At 42.8% G+C, this 12,450-nt stretch overlaps 1 pseudogene; it reads right to left on the bottom strand.

Annotated features, from left to right (window-relative positions):
* Window positions 1-12,248, bottom strand: part of LOC147418506 (uncharacterized) — a 140,579-nt pseudogene extending 128,331 nt beyond the window's left edge.
* Between the last annotated feature and the right edge of the window lie 202 nt (window positions 12,249-12,450).

The raw sequence follows: 12,450 nt of genomic DNA, 5'->3' as shown, positions 1-12,450 counted from the left end.
GCACGCGGAGAAGTATGGACACGATGTGGGTGTTTTCTTGTGATACTTATGCAGAAAGGTCATCATGAGGACCACTTTTTGGGGCCACTTCACGTGGTTGCGGGATGCATTATTTGGAAAAACTGAGTGCCAGGTGTGCGGATGATGCAAAAAGGTGACAACTATGCACTGCGAGGTCAGTTTTTGGCCTGTTCGAGGTCCGTTTGAGGTCATCTAAAAGGCCACGGGTGCCCAACTAATAAAGCTAAGTGTGGGAACTGAAAAAACAGAGAGAAGACCAAAAACAACGTAGAGAATAGAGGAGGAACAGCCGCAAGTGTGTTTTTGCTATTTTTGGAGCATTTTTTGGCCCTAAACTGCTCATCCGAGGTCGGATTTGAGCACTTTGACAGTGTAGACTGAGGTTTTTGGGCGTCCCAGACGCAATGGCGTTGTCCATTTTGCCAAATTCCTCATAGATTTTCTGCTGTTTTTCTGTGTAATCTTCTCCGGTGAGAGAAGCCTCTGCTTAACTTTGTGGTTGTATCTGGTGTATTTCCTCAATACTGTGTAAACTATTTGCCCCATTGGTGTTGGTCTGAGCTTCATTGAGTCTAAACAACAGCAATTTTCCTTCTTTGAGCTGAATTGAGAGTGTGTGTGTGAGTGTGTATGTGTGAGTGTTGAGTGGGCAAGTGGGAAATCTCTCTCTTCTCACTAGGTCTGTGTGTTTCCTGTCTCGGCCAGGCTGGTTGTGTAAGCCGAGTGGTGCCCCATAATGTGTGTGTGTATCATCCCAAGAGTGTGTGTCGGGTCATTATAGAGGCGTTGTGTGTGTTTTCATCCCGCTCACAACGCAATTAGTGATGCTCTATGCATCGGTGATGCCTTTGCCACCAATGCCAATGAAGATGGAGCTGACTTCTACCTTTTGAGGTGCTCACAGGAGAAATACAAAACAGCAAGAGACTTGAGTGATTCCTGGGGAAACATACTTTCTGCAGGGAGCTATTTGGTTGAGGGGTACTATTATGAGCTAGTGGAAGGTGCCGAGCATATCTATTACATGCCTGCTAGTCAACCAAAAGTGCTTCTTGCATCACACTTGGTTAGATCGATTAAGATACCCTTGGAACCCTTAGAAGGAGAGCCACATAAGTTCAAACTCGCTGCAGAAGTTTATGAAAATGTGTACAACAGTATGCCAATAGTGATATAGGTTGTTGCCCAAGTAACTTGTAGAAGTACCAGTAATTAGCTTCAAAGTACCATGCAACTATTCCACAGGTGGTTTTTGTAGGAGCCTATCGTAGGAGTCAAAACCTCTTGCAGGCCAGTCCAAACAAGTACTTGTAAACTCCTTTGTCTACTTGAGTAACAAAAATAGAACTTCAATTCTGGAACACAAAGTACCTGTCTGTCAGCCTAAAGTACCTTACAGGTAGTTCACAAGCACCTCTAAAAGCTTATCTACCGGCCCAAAGTACCTTTAAGGTAGTCCTGAAGTGGTTTCTGTATGTTAAGATATGTAAGTAACAAGCACTTGTAAAACCTTTTGTATGCCATCCCAAAGTACCTTATAGGTTCTTTATAGGTCTGAAAAGGACTTGTAAAAGTTGTTGTATGCCAGTCCAAAGTACCTTATAGGTAGTCCCTGGGTGGTTTCTGTACACAACAATCTATTAAGTTTTGGTATGCCAACCCAAAGTACCTTACATTGTAACTGTTTTAAATTGGGAGACAATAACAAAATCAAAAAAATAACACTTCAATGCTTGGACACTTGAACAGTCTTAAACTACTTGAATCAAAAAAATAACACTTCAATGTTGGGACACAAAGACAACGCATCCAACCAGTTGGAATATATTTCATCTTCAACAATTTGACGAAGAGTCATTACATCAGTTATAATGGCAATCAAAATGAAGCCAAAAAATTGGTTTCCACATGGAAAGTAGCATATAAATATACAAGGTTCTAGCACGGGTTTAGTTTAGTTACAAAAAGGTACATAGAGGATCTGTCATCCTAAAAAAATCAAGGGACGTCATCGTCGCTTGCACTCTATGGGCATGAGCTGTGGCCCACATAAGTACGCATCATACGATGTCTTTTGAAACCCTTTTGCAATTGCTGTGAATACATACTTGTCGTCATCATTAGGTTTTGGTTTGCTGAATGTGTCTGCCAATGCACGACGATCAGTAGCATGCTACCACCCTTCTAGCTAGGCCTTTAGATCTTTTGACAAGTATTGGCTGGAGCGGTGCTCAATACCAGGCACTATGATGTAAGTACCTCTGGGATTATAATGACATTTATAGGAATTGTTGTGAATTAAAAGGACATTGTTGGTATCATACCGCTGCAGCTTCGCCAAAAAATTCTGCAATACCTTGAAAAATGCTGGCCTTCCACCACCAAAACAGTAACTACCCACATCACATAACTGTTTTCCAACCCATCCACTAATATAACTGTGAACCTGGGGAAAACATCTTCGAATTCTTGAGCCCACTTTGCTGATCATTGCACTGCTCCATATGTAGACATTTGCCCATGTCACAGCCCATGCAATAAAATCCTGTGCATCTTTCGGAACAAACAGTTACCTGCCATCTGCCTCCTCATGCTTGACAAATGATGTAGCTTCAATATCGGGGACAGACGAAGGGTCATGCTTATTAGGTGTACATGTAAGACAAAGTACACCATTAAGATCTAATATGAGGGCTGATCAGGTTGGATCATCATATGGCAAGGAGGAGATAACTGGGGGAATGTACTTTGGGGGATCTCTGATGATGATGATTTCCTCTACGGGCAGCTTGAGGGTCCCCTTTTCCTTTGGACACTCTGTAAAAGACAGCATTCAACATTGAAAAATAAACACGAGGCAATATTTGACATAAAAGCGACAAAAACATAGAGGTCGACAAAAACATAGACATTGTGCTTATGAAACATAAAAGCGACAAAAACATAGAGGCCGACAAAAAAGTTTCTTTTGCATTCAAAATCAAGAATCACAGATTCTTGTATTACAATTGAAGAGTCTTGGGGGGGTGGGAAACACTAGAAGGATTGCGGAGGGGAGTACTCTTTTTGGGAGTCTTCTTCACGGCAGGAGGTGATCTGGGTGCTTCCCTCTCTCCCATATCTCCATCTGCATGATGAGCATGGTGCTTTGAACGTGTGGACTCCGAAGGTCTATTCTTTTTGGAAGATCCACCTATGTCATAAAACAACACATCAGCCCCATGCAGACATTACATAGAATTTGACAAGTCCAATACCATTACCACTTACCATCACTGTTTTTCTTGCGCTTCTTTGACACCTTCACCATGTCACTCAGAAAGATGGGAGAATTTGGATTCTCATCACCACCTACCATGCGCTGCACTACATCCACTCCCTCTTGCGCTATTGCCTCCACATCGTCAACCATTGCATCTTCCTTTGGGTTGCTTTCACTTGGTTGTGGCTCAATTGCTGTTGTGCTTGCAAGGGGGTCTACCTTCACAACTGGAGTGCCCTCACTGGAGTACACACTATGGGCTTCAGGAGTAGCTTGTAGCACAACCTTTGGCACGTCATCCTGTTTCGGCGCCACACAAGGAATATGGCCAGAACCTGCAAGCACATCAGTGATGTTCAGGCTTGTGCAATCAGCAGATACTTCAAGGCAACCTGAACTGTTCTTGGATTTATATGATATTGGAAGCAACGGTAACCAACCTGTATGCAGGAGCATTGATTTAAGTGAATCTGGAATACTACTCTTGCAAGAGGCGTCCGCACATACCGTCTCTGATCCAAGCCAGGCAGCAAAACACAGAGCATGGTATGCATGACCACATGCTAGCGTGTATACACAAACCACATGGGAAGCCATGAATGCAAGACCACATGCAGCACATAGTCCTGGAACAGAGAATGTAGCCTGCAAGTGGCTCAAGTATTGGCCAGCTGTCGGAAGCAGTAACATTGTGTCACCAACCTTCACCTGCTCCAACATGCTCTCACAAAAGTTGATCTGTTGCACACACGTACTCGCTGATGCTTCCAAGTCAGTCAATTCTTTCTGCATGACAAATGAAGAAGAAAAGGCCCATAGGGATTAGATATGAGAACCACCATTACAACACCAAGTACCTTTGACAGAAAATGAAGGATTACGAGCGGAAGTGCAACGCGACAGAGAGTGCGAGAAGAAGAGCACGATGATATGGTGAACTCACTCTACTCTAATGTGTAGAGCATAGTGAGTTCTTATTAGGTTTTTACAAAAGAATATGTGTACATACCTGGCGGCCCGCCCACTTACCTGGGCGACCACATTGGGATTTATACCCCAACAACCTCCCCCTTAAAGTCCAATGTGGTACTTTAAGTGTGAGAGAAGCTACTATACAAGCTAATATACAAGAGATGTAGAGAAGTGATGTACTACCCTACACCTAACTGCTTGCGAAAATGCGCAAAGCTCTCTGACAGAAGTCCTTTTGTAAGTAGATCAGCAAGATTTTCTGTGGCGTGAACTTTCACAAGCTGAAGTTGCTTATCCTCGAGCATTTCCCTGATGAAATGATACTTCACATCCACATGCTTTGTCTTTGAGTGATAAACTGGATTGCGAGCCAATTGTATAGCACTTTGACTATCACAATATAACACAGGCATCTCTTCTTTTATTCCCAAATTTGTTACTAGTCGATTAAGCCAAATTGATTCTTTGCATGCCTCTGATGCTGCAACATATTCAGCCTCTGTAGTAGACTGAGTAACACAATCTTGTAATCTAGAACGCCATGATACTGCTCCACCAACCAATGTAAAGACATACCCTGACGTAGACCTTCGGTTGTCTAAGTCACCTGCATAATCTGAGTCTGTAAAACCCTTTACACTTAGCTCCTGACTCCCATAGCATATACGCATACTCTTTATAGCTTTCAGGTATCTCAATATTCCTTCACTGCCTCCCAATGTTTCTTGCCTGGGTTTGACATGTATCGACTTACTACTCTTTGTAGCTTTCAGGTATCTCAATATTCCTTTCATTGCCTCCCAATGTTTCTTGCCTGGGTTTGACATGTATCGACTTACTACTCCCACTGCAAATGCAATGTCTGGGCGAGTAGCAATCATTGCATACATCAAACTACCCACTGTAGACGCATATGGAATCTTATCCATTTTAGCCTGTTCTTCCTCAAACACAGGACAATCTTGTTTGCTAAGTTTCACATATGGTGGCAATGGAACACTCAGTGCCTTTCCCTTCTCCATATTGAAACGTTGCAAAACCTTGTCAATATACTCTGTTTGAGATAACCAAATCAACTTCTTTGATCTGTCTCTCTCAATGCGCATAACAAGTATATGACTTGCCTCACCCATGTCTTTCATGTCAAATGATTTTTCCATCTTTGACTTCAAAGCTGAAATTTCTTCCAAGTGCTTGCCAGTAATCAACATGTCATCCACATACAAAATAAGGATCAGCCAACTACCATCCTTAGCCTTCTTTGTATATAGACAGTGATCGAACTCACTACGTTTGTAGCCTTGAGAAAGCATAAACTTGTGGAATTTATGGTACCCTGCCCTCGGTGATTGTTTTAAGCCATAAAGACTCTTTAACAACTGGAATACCCAATCTTCCTTGCCTTTCTCAACAAACCCTTCTGGCTGCTGCATGTAAATTTCCACATCTAAATCACCATGCAAGAACGCTGTCTTGACATCCATTTGGTGCAACACCAAATCTAATATGGCAACCAATGCAAGAAAGCATCTCAATGTAGTCATCTTGACCACCGGAGAGAAGACTTCATCAAAGTCAATGCCTTGTTCTTGCTTAAAGCCCTTGACAACAAGCCTTGCTTTATACTTTGGCTGACTATCATGAGCGGTGATCTTATACCTGTAAACCCATTTACAAGGTAGAGCCTTTTTGACCTGTGGCAATTTAACTAGCTTCCATGTCTTGTTTTTATGCAGAGCTGTCATCTCTGACTGCATGGCCAATTGCCAATTCCCGGAGTCCTTCATTTGCACTGCTTCCTTGTAACATGAAGTCTCATTGCAATCAGTCAACATGACATAGTTCATAGATGGAACAAACCTATCAGGAGGTCGCGTGACACGTCCAGATCTACACACAATAGGTGGCTCAGGCTCAGCCACAACCTATGGTTCCACTCTATCCTGTCCTTGCTCCTCTTGAGCCCTGACATTTTGTCGTGCACGTGCGGGTCCATCTTCTTGGAAGACAACTCTTCTAATCTCCTCAACCCTCTCTGGTTTAGAATAATATTTGGATTCATTAAAGTGAACATAATTGCTGCGGACAACCTTTCTGGATTCGGGATCCCAAAGTCTGTACCCCATCTCACCAGAATTACCATAGCCTAGAAAGATGCACTTTCTACTCTTTGGCTCAAGTTTGTTCCTAAATTCCTTTGGAACGTGAGTATATGCCTCACAACCAAAGACTCTGAGATGCTTGTATGAGGGCATTTTGCATGACCATACCATCTTTCGCACTGAATCCTTCTGCAAAACCTTGCTAGGAGATCTATTTACAAGATGAACAGCTGTTGATACAGCTTCAGCCCAAAACCCATTTAGCAGATGTGCATTAGACAACATACTTCTGACCTTCTCTTGTATGGTCCTATTCATCCTCTCAGCAACACCATTTTGAGGAGGATTGTAAGGAGCAGTAAGTTCACGTTTTATACCTTTTGACTCACAAAAGTCCTGAAAGGCCTTTGAAACATACTCTCCACCATAGTCAGTGCGCAAGCATTTAAGCTTCTTGCCACTCTGATTCTCCACAAGTGTCACAAACGTTTTGAAAACACTCAAAGCTTCATCCTTGTGCTTGAGAAAGTAAACCCATACTTTCTTCGAGTAATCATCTATAAATGTCATAAAGTAAGAAGCTCCCCCTAGAGATAGGTTAGGCATAGGTACACACAAACCACTATGAACAAGTGCCAACTGTCTATCTCTTCTATTGCTTCTATGCTTATGTGGCTGCTGTGTTTGCTTACCATACAGACAATGTTCACAGAATTCAAAATCATTAAATGAAAATCCAGTCAAATAACCAGAACGAGACAAGATTTCCATTCCCTTCTTGGACATATGTCCTAACCGGCTATGCCACAAAGAAAGGTTCGGCTGCTCGGTTACATTGATTACATTTTTAGAGCCATTTGATACATAAATCATGTAAAGTCCTCTAGACTTTACTCCATGTCCTACTGTCATAGAACCCTTGGATATCTTCCACATGTTCTGTCCAAAAGTGGTGACGTAGCCAGCATCATCAAGTAAACCTGTGCTGATCAAGCTCTTTGTAATTGCGGGAACATGTCTCACATTCTTCAGCGTGAAAGAAGAGCCATTCTGAAACTTCAATTGAACATCTCCAACACCTAAGATCTCACATGTCTACCCATTTCCTAGCCGAACATGATCTTTAGTGGTCACATAAGAGGTAAACCACTCCTTGTTTGGAGACACATGAAGTGATGCCCCTGTGTCTATAATCCAGTCACTCAGTGCATTTCCATCGGATGCTGTAAGAAGAGCTGAGTCCATTGTATTCTTCAAGAAGTAGATGTCTCCTGACACTAGACTGTCATCCTCTGCAACAGTGTTTGTCAAATTTATTTCTTGAATCTTCACTCACTGCATTTCCACATGTTCTGTCCAAAAGTGGTGACGTAGCCAGCATCATCAAGTAAACCTGTGCTGATCAAGCTCTTTGTAATTGCGGGAACATGTCTCACATTCTTCAGCGTGAAAGAAGAGCCATTCTGAAACTTCAATTGAACATCTCCAACACCTAAGATCTCACATGTCTACCCATTTCCTAGCCGAACATGATCTTTAGTGGTCACATAAGAGGTAAACCACTCCTTGTTTGGAGACACATGAAGTGATGCCCCTGTGTCTATAATCCAATCACTCAGTGCATTTCCATCGGATGCTGTAAGAAGAGCTGAGTCCATTGTATTCTTCAAGAAGTAGATGTCTCCTGACACTAGACTGTCATCCTCTGCAACAGTGTTTGTCAAATTTATTTCTTGAATCTTCACTCACTGCATTTCCACATGTTCTGTCCAAAAGTGGTGACGTAACCAGCATCATCAAGTAAACCTGTGCTGATCAAGCTCTTTGTAATTGCGGGAACATGTCTCACATTCTTCAGCATGAAAGAAGAGCCATTCTGAAACTTCAATTGTACATCTCCAACACCTAAGATCTCACATGTCTGCCCATTGCCTAGCCGAACATGATCTTTAGTGGTCACATAAGAGGTAAACCACTCCTTGTTTGGAGACACATGAAGTGATGCCCCTGAGTCTATAATCCAGTCACTCAGTGCATTTCCATCAGATGCTGTAAGAAGAGCTGAGTCCATTGTATTCTTCAAGAAGTAGATGTCTCCTAACACTAGAATGTCATCCTCTGCAACAGTGTTTGTCAAATTTATTTCTTGAATCTTCACTGAGGACTTGTTCTTCTCACCATGGTCTTCAGCTTTCTCTTTGCCTTTTTCTGCTTTCCATTCTCTGCAGTCTCTTTTCATGTGACCCTTCTTGCCACAATGGTAGCATTCTATGTCACTCTTGCCTTTAGCACTGCGGGACTTGCTACGAGACTGATTCCTCTTTCCACCTTTGTACTTTTCTTTGGTCCTTCCCCTGACAACTAAGGCTGTTCCTTTGCCTTTGTCCATTGTCTTTCTATTGGTTTCTTCAGTAAGCAGACTTCCTTCTACACCTTCTATGTTCAAACCATCTGGAGGTGCAGAATTACTCAAAGCTGTGCGAAAAGTGTCCCAACTTTCCGGCAATGTGATCAACAGGAACATAGCTCTAACAGGCTCATCAAACTTGACACCTTCAGCTGACAGCTGACTATAGATTGTGTTGAATTCATTCAGATGATTTTACATAGGTGTCCCTTCTTTCATCTTCAAGTCAACAAGCTTCTTAATCCAGTATACCTGTGAAGATTCACTCTGCTTCTCATAAAGATCACTTACCTTTAACCATGCTTGATAAGCCGACATCTCGTCTGCTACATTGAAGTAAACGCTTTCTGCCAAAGTCAGCATAATGGTAGAAAGTGCCAATTCATCCATTTCTCTCCATTCATCTTCGTCCATATGTTCTGGTTTTATCCCTTTGAGCTTTATAGGTTTTATCTGCTTCTTTTGTACCAACACGTGCCAAATTTGCTTCTTCCACAATGGGAAATTGGTTCCATCCAGCTTCTTGATATTGTAAAGAGCAGTGTCCTGTGATCCAGCCATAGCTACGCTTCACAATGGTTTACTTTCCTGGGAAAAATTCGGCAGAGTTTCCCCTGTAAACTGACCTCTGAACCAATATCAACCTGTCAAATGAACCAAAAAAGCTTCAGATTCTGCATAAATTTCAGCAGAGTCTCCTTTGTAAAATGCTCTGGTGTACTCAAAAAACAGACCAAAAAAACAGCTCAAAAACACTGTCTCTCGGACACTGTAAGCTGCGTGTAAACCTGTCCTGCACCTGTACTGTCTCTGACTGTCCTGTCACTGTCCTGTAAGCATAGACTGCGACAATGCCTCAACGGCAGTAAAGCAAAGATGCAATCCCAACTATCTAACTCACAGTCAATACATCCTAGCTACCTATCTAAGGGTGCTCGAGGGATCGCTCGAAGACCTTTATCACCGAAAGGATCTAAACATTCGAGAATCCCCCAGCTCAATAAAACCTCACTCGACCCTCAACAAAGGCTGCAGTAAATGTGACAGTACATAGACTTCCCACAAAGTCATACATGCACAAATTTCCCACTGTATGTTGTAACCGCTGCGGCGGTTGTTTGCTGCGTGACTCACAGCCAGCAAACCCTCAATAGACATACATCATCTCTGACAATACATCCCATGTGGAAGTACCTGCAATGTCAGGATGAAATCTGGAATATCAAGTAGCAAACACAAGCTACCTAATAAACTAGTGGATGTCGCCTACAGACTGTGTGTAGATGCGGTCGTGTCGTATGTGACACGCCTCCAAGAACTGTGAGCCGTCCTTCGATATGTAGACAGCCACAAATCAACACTCTGGGAGTGTCGATATCCTCAGCACCTGCAGTCATAGGCCGAAAACCCCAAATTTGCAGAGTCGGATCTGCACCCACCGAGACCACGTAGTCGAAAATGGCCTGCGCAGACCTTTGTCGAAGCCGAACGGTAGCCGAGATGACCTCAGAATGAAATTCTGAGAGCACCAAGCCCTTTGGGCATGGACCACAGGATTTGGGGCCGTGTCTTCGCCTATCGAATTTCACTCCAATCTGAGCTGGTGACTCTAGCCTCCTGCAGTGCTGCCCTGAGCCTCGATCTGAGCTCTGATACCAGTTGAAGGAGTACGAGTGGAAGTGCGACGCGAGAGAGAGTGCGAGAAGAAGAGCACGACGATATGGTGAACTCGCTCTACTGTAATGTGTAGAGCATAGTGAGTTCTTATTAGGTTTTTACAAAAGAATATGTGTACATACCTGGCGGCCCGTCCGCTTACCTGGGCAACCACATTGGGCTTTATACCCCAACAGAAAAAACTACCATACAAAAGTACTTTGGACACTCCAAAAAACCGCCAAGGTAATTAAAAATACCATGGCAAGTAGAAAACTACCTTGGACACTACCACCATAACAGAAAACTTTCATTCCATTAAAAACATCAAGGCAAAAGCTACTACCATAACAGGAAAGACTATCATGATAAAAAAGCCACCATGACCAAAAACAAATTACAATGACAAGTTTCTTGGACACTACACACTAATAAGCAATGACCGTACAACCACCTTAATAGGAAAAATTACCTTTACAAGTACCTTGGGCACAACCACTATAGCAACAAACTTTCTTAAAGAAACAATCAACCATAGCAAAAAAAACCATGAAAAAGTACCTTGGGCACTGCCACCATAACAGAGATGGCTTTCCAAAAAACCTCTAAGGTAATGACATATACCATGGATAGTAGAAAAGTACCTTGAGCACTACAACAATAGCAAAAGAAAAGTACCATAGCTGGAAATACTGCCATGAAAAAAACACCACCATGATCAAACGAAGTACCATGACAGGCATTTTGGCCATTACATGATACCTGGAAAAATAGCCATGACCCCTGCACCTGTCATGGTAGACAAAACTACCATGACAAGTACCACAATAATAGACAAACTTCCATGGAAAAAACAAATACTCATAGCAAAAAAAACCACCATGGAAAAGTACTTGGTCAATGTCACCGTAACAAAAAGAATGTAAAAAGAAACTACCATGCCAAGTACCTTGGGCACTATAACTACCATGTCAGGTATGTTGGGCACTTAGCACCATAACAAAAATAACTGGCATGACAAAAACAACCATCTAAATAGAAAAGAGTACCATGTCAAGTACCTAGGGCATTACCACATAAATAGAAATAACTGGCATGGCAAACAAAACCACCTAAATAGAAGAGAGTACCATGTCAAGTACCTAGGGCATTACCACATAAACAAAAATCCTGCCTTGAGTTGGTCGACACATACCTGGAGACGATCCACCTCATCTCTTATGTTCGAGCTGCTTGCATCGGCCCCAAGAGCTGTGAGTGCACTAGTTAGAGCAGCCATCTTGCCTTCAATCACCAAAAAATCAGGGTCAGTATCGACAACTCCCTTCATGCTGGACCGCAATATCTGGAGCTCTTGCAATTGCCCCTGAAGCACTGCCGCGGCTGAGGATGTCCCTTGTATCTTCCACATACTTTGGTTCCTATCTTGTATCTCTACTCTCACATTATCCAATGTTGTGTTCAAAACCTTTAATGCATCCCTTTTTGCATCCAGAATCTGCTCCACCTGTGCATTTACTTGTTGGCTTATAAAGGAGGCACTAACTAGAGAAGTGCTGCCAGATAAGAGAGAATTTTGCCCACTTTTATGACTTGCCCCGACATTGTCAAGACGAAGGGGCTGAAGTGATGTCCCCTCATTATTCTCCAGCCAAATCTTTACTTTCTTGTCGATGCCACCCGGAAGCTTCTTGCAATGGTCCAAAACCTGTTCACCAAAAGCAGCCCATGCAACCTTTCGACCTGGAGGATCTTGCTGAGCAGCTGGGCATCGCTTGTACACAAACAACGTTGCAAACTTGTGTGTGATCTCTTTGTTGGCTGGCATGCTTTGGTAGACTTTGTGAAACAGTAACCTGCATTCGTCTACAAACTCAGGTCACATCATATGCAAAAATATTTTAGAGCCCTTCTCCCTTTTCTTCATGAAGACCGACAACCAATCCTGATCTGTGACATCAACCTCACTGAGGTGCTGGTAGAGCTTGCCCTCCAAGATTAAGCCATACTCCTCATGCAACTCCTCTCGT

The sequence above is a fragment of the Adiantum capillus-veneris genome, chromosome 30, assembly GCF_014529385.1.
Source record: "Adiantum capillus-veneris isolate H3 chromosome 30, ASM1452938v2, whole genome shotgun sequence".
NCBI classification, from domain to species: domain Eukaryota; kingdom Viridiplantae; phylum Streptophyta; class Polypodiopsida; order Polypodiales; family Pteridaceae; genus Adiantum; species Adiantum capillus-veneris.
This window is presented reverse-complemented; position numbering and strand designations above follow the sequence as displayed.